The 5,343-nt window shown below is 32.0% G+C and overlaps 1 pseudogene; it reads left to right on the top strand.

Moving 5' to 3' along the window:
- Positions 1-2,615: 2,615 nt before the first annotated feature.
- LOC120177153 lies at positions 2,616-4,235 on the top strand (annotated as a pseudogene).
- The last annotated feature ends 1,108 nt before the right edge of the window (positions 4,236-5,343 follow it).

The following is a 5,343-nucleotide window of genomic DNA, read 5'->3' as shown; positions in this document are numbered from 1 at the left end:
TACTAATTATATTAATTATACGTTAAATATATTTTTCTTTGAACTTAGATAGTGTAATAATTAAAATATTTTTATAAATTATCATTCAAATATTTGTAATTTAATATTAAAATTTAATTTGTTAAAAAACATATATCACAAGGATAATTTGGTAAAATATTGATCCAAGTAATCTTATATTTCTTCAACCAAACAATGTAATCTTACATTCCTGCTAAACAAACCAAACAATGTAATGCAACATTCTCAAAGTAATGTTGCATTCCAATAATCTTATTCCCAAAGGTAATTTTACATTCCGTGAACCAAACGTACCCTTAAGGAATATAATTTACATTTAATTAGGTTTAACTTTTAAAGATAGAATTACGTAAGTACATTTGGTCGCTTGATAAGTTAGTCATCTTTATTTTTTCATATTTCTTTAGGTAATGTCTTCTGAACCCGTTAGGAGCATTTTCCGTATTTCTCTTAGAATTTCTCTTCTCTTTCCCTCTAGGTAGAATTAGAATTAGATTTAAAGTTTGTCAAAAAAAATATTAAAGATTAAATTATAGTGAAAATCATTTAATTTTTTAAAAGATATTATAAGGTACCTTTGTCCGTTTAGGTAATTGATAATTCATACATACTCCGTAGAAACAGCTACTCAAACATAATTTTTTTAAATACAAGAGCATTTTATTTTATCAATGAGATCATTCAATATGTTCAAATCGTTTAAACTTTAAATATAATATATAAAAAAGAAATAATTTAAATTTAAAAAGGCATAATTAGAAAATAAATGTCCAAACTATATCATTTTTCTAAAATAATTGCCCAAACATTTTTCGATTCATCCGAGTGTCTAATGTTACAAACGTCACCACTTTAGGTACCCCGACCATAACGTCCATTAAGTGACATGTGTCATATTTTTGGTAATTTTGAGAATTTTTAAAAAAAAATTAAAAATATTATTGCATTTAAAAAATAACCATAATTTCTCTTAAATTATAAAAAAATCTCAAATCCCTAAAAATCCTAAATTCCTAACCCTAATATGTCGATGTTATCCTTTTCAGTAGCGACCATGGTCGCCGACGTCGTCCTTTCCATCTTCCTAGTTAGCGTCGTTAACCTTGTCGTCGATTGACCTTCGAGATTGCTTAATATCGTGATTTGTAGTGTCGAGGTTCATCAGGGTACACACGTCAATTGGCCTTTGATTGGTCATAATTTCTCTTAAATTATAAAAAAAGTCTTAAATCCCTAAAAATCCTAAATCCCTAACCATAATATATCGATGTTATCCTTTTCGGTTGTGACCATGGCGCCGACGTTGTCCTTGCCATCTTCCTAGTTAGACGTCATCAACCTTATCGACGATTGACTTCGGGATCGCTTGGGGTCGCGATTTGTAGTGTCGAGGTTCGTCAGGGTACACACGTCGATTGACCTTTGATTGACTCCTGTTCTTGTGGCTTTTTATTTGATTATCGATCGTTGGGTGGAGGTTCGTCGATGACAAAGTGCGGTGACATGTGTGGGTAGGGGTTGAAATAAGGGTTTTCAAAGTTTTGAATATTTTTAATGTTTTATTATTTTTAAGTTTTTTTATAAATATAATAATATTTTTAATTTTCAATAAATAAAATTTTAAAATTACTAGAACGTGACATGCAGTGGCGGAACTTGGTGATAGAATTTGGGGGACAACTTAAAATTTTTTAAAAAAAAAATTAGAGGTTTAAATTAAAATTTTCAAAAAAAATGAAGGTTCAATTATATTTTATTCAAAAAAGTTGTCTAATTAAATTTTTTTAAAATTTGAGAGGCCTAATGAAAATTTTTCCAAATTATGAGAGGGGTTCAATTAATAACATTAAAAAAATTAAAGCTTAATCTAATTTTTTTAAAAATTTGTGAGGTCAAATTAAACTTTTTGAATATTTTAAGATCTAAATTATAATTTTTCAAATTTTGGGGGAGCCATGGCCCACTAGTCCTAACTACATTTTGCTCTAATGACATGAATCCTTTAACGATAAAATTTAATAACCGTTACGGTTGAAATACCTAAAATGATAATATTTGTAATGTTAAACGTTTGGATAAATAATTTTTTTAAATACATATTTAAGAAAACATATAATTTATACACATTTTCTAATTAAACCTTTTAAAATTATATTATTATCACAAAATTTAAAAAGAACAATATACAGTGAAAGAGGAAGAAAGAAAAGTGAAAGCAGTAACACACCTGGCTACGGAAGGAAGTAAAAACTGGCAGCTGAAAATGGTAGTTTAAGAGGCTGTTTGTTTAGCTCTAAATGAAATTATTCATCATTGAATGTTGAATCGTTTAATATTTAGATTGTTTGTTTCACACTTCTGAATAATTCAGTGCTGACTGATTCAGTAAAATAATATTGAATGATTCATCACAGAAGTATATTATGAATGATTTAGAGCCATTATCAAACAATATATCATATTTAGAATTAATTCATACAAAATTTTATAAACCCACCTTCAAATCTGTGACAATGAAGGCAGTTTCATTTTCCTCAACCTCTCTCTGTTCTATTCTGTTTGCTCATTGTAATCATCCCCCCTTTCTTCTTCTCTCTCTATTGATTTTATTTTTAAAATTATGTTGTAATGAATACTATACACATAGAAAGGAAAGAAAAATGGCAGCTTTGTTTCGTCATAGCCGTTTGTGAAAGTTTCTCCTACCCCCACCCCAAAAAAGCATATATTCTTCTCTCTCACTCCTTTCAATTTCATCTCAAACTACACACATTAAGAATAATCTTAGGGTTCAACATCAAGTCCACAAGTTCTGTTCTTTCTTCTTATTTTGTAATTTTCTCTCTTTGTTTTCTCCTACTCATAGCAACTGTTTTCTGCTTTCTCCTTGTCTACTTGCTCTTTTTCTTTCTTTTCACCGGTCAGTCTCTGATCTTATAGACCTTCTCTGTTTTGGAAGAAGCGAAAGAATGGCCTTTTTGAGCTAAGTTTTGCTGTTTTTAGCGTTTGTTTTAGTTAGGCAGTTGTTTTCCTTTTTAGGGGCAACATGGAGGAGGCTGAGGCGGCTAACAAAGCAGCAATAGAGAGCTCCCATAGAGTTTTGGGTATTTTGTGTCAGCCTCAAGACCAGGTTAATCACAGGATTTAATGGCTGAAACTGGGGAAGCTGTTTACAGGTTCAAAAGAGTAGTTTCCCTTTGAACTCTGTTTGGGACATGCAAGAGTGAGGAGCTAAGGAAATCACAAACCCCTTTTCCTCACACCACCTTCTTGGAAACCCCACACTCTAATGTCAAACAAAAGAAATTTCTATGTTTAGGGTACCCATCTTTGGAACCGAGTTTCGAATGGAAGAACCCTCTTCAACTCACTCAACAGGCGCCATTGGGGCACTATCATTTCCTCCAAACACAACAGATGAAACAACAAGCTCAAATGATGATGTTAGGAAAAGCAGTAGTAGTGGGATTAACATGAACTTTGATAGCTCTAGCTACACACCAACAATGTCATCTTCTAGGTCTTTCATTCTTCCTTGAGCATAGATGGAAGTGTAGCTAATTTGAACGGTACTGTCGGGAGTGCTTTCCATTCCCAACACAAGAAGAAATGTTATGGTAAGGTAGAAGAAGATGGGAGTGTCAATTGTGGAACTAGTGCTAGATGCCATGCTCTCTAAAAAGAGGTTAGATTCTAGTTTTCTCTCTATTTGATCGACTTTCGTGTTTTCCCACTTTGTACTTAAAAAATAGCTCTATATTTGCAGGAAACATAGTGAAGAGGTCAATCAAGGTGCCTGCTATCAGTAACAAGCTTGCAGACATTCCTCCTGATGATTTTTCATGGAGGAAATACGGGCAGAAGCCGATCAAGGGTTCTCCTCACCCTAGGTAATCATTAAATAAAGATTGAGATTTGATTGATATATGAACTTGACGTGCATGCAAGTGGAATGTGTTGTAATTTGTTTTTTTTTAACTGGTGGGGGTTATTATAATGTAGCACCATGAGAGGTTGCCCTTCAAGGAAACATGTGGAGAGGTGCTTGGAAGAGCCATCCATGCTTATTGTTACCTATGAAGGTGAGCATAACCACCCAAGATTACCATCATCATCTACAACATAGGAAATTGTGGTGTCAAAGCCTTTCAATGTTCAGTCTAATGATTGGCTAATTGGTTTGCATGGATACATATGGGAGCAGTTTCTTTTTTTGGCTTAGAAGGTTGGATTTCTTAGCCGTTTTTTAGGATTTGATGCTAGCATTACAGCTTAGTGCTAGCTGGTGTAGATTGGGGTTTAAGTTGTAAGAAACAAGTGTTTATCTTTCATGGCAATTAATGCTTGAAAAGGGTTGATGAAATGAAGCTGTGATTGCTCAAGATGTGGATGTCATGGACGGACAAAAAAATTTATATCAAGGTCAAACATATAAAATTTAGAAGTGTGAAACAAATTATGAATAGAAAATTTAAAAATATTTAAATTTCAAGAAATCATGAACATAAAATATGAAAAATTTAAAAAATATATTTAAAATTTTCAAGAAATTGAGGGTTGAAAGATATATAATTACGAGTAATCACAAATTTGAAATATAAATTATAAACGAATATGAAATACATCACAAGATGATGAAAGTGTACGAAAGTGGTGCGGTGGAGGAAGGGATGGACTTAACAGCAACCAACAGTATGTATAAAGAGAGAATTGTTTTGTGGGGTTTGGTGAGCAAATCAGCTTCCAGTTTCTTGATTGTTTCGTATCCGTGAAGAGTTATTGAAGTCCAAATTGGAGTCGGCCTTCAGCTTCCAGTTTCTTGATTGTTTCGTATCCGTGAAGAGTTATTGAAGTCCAAATTGGAGTCGGGCCTTGAACACAGCCAGGCATGTGAACTATGTAAAGCCTTGAAATTTCTCAAACCTCCTTTTGTCTTATAACATAAATTGAAAATATATTTTTTATATCTTGTTCTTTTAATCTTGTAAATTAAAGTATAAATCATTTTCATAAATTAATATATTTTATTGATATTATAAATATATTCTTATAACGTTTTATAATTTATGTTGATAATCAATATATTTTTATGAATAAATTTTTCATAGGACGAGTCAGTTGATTTAGAAAATGCAAAGTTTTTACTTCTAAGGATTCACATGTTTCTCTTCCACTAGTTCTAAAAGCTTTATCTTTGGGGATTCCTCCAGCTCTTGAAGTTTGTGGTGTGGCTGTCGGCTCTGTCCCTACATGTACATTTTTTTCTTTATCACCAACAATGGATTTAGAAATATTTTTATGAGATGACACACATACCTTAAT

Source organism: Hibiscus syriacus, unplaced genomic scaffold (genome assembly GCF_006381635.1).
Source record: "Hibiscus syriacus cultivar Baekdansim isolate YM2019G1 unplaced genomic scaffold, ASM638163v2 tig00112285_pilon, whole genome shotgun sequence".
Classification (NCBI taxonomy): domain Eukaryota; kingdom Viridiplantae; phylum Streptophyta; class Magnoliopsida; order Malvales; family Malvaceae; genus Hibiscus; species Hibiscus syriacus.
Note: the sequence above shows the minus strand (reverse complement) of the source record. Positions and strands in the feature narration are given on the sequence as shown.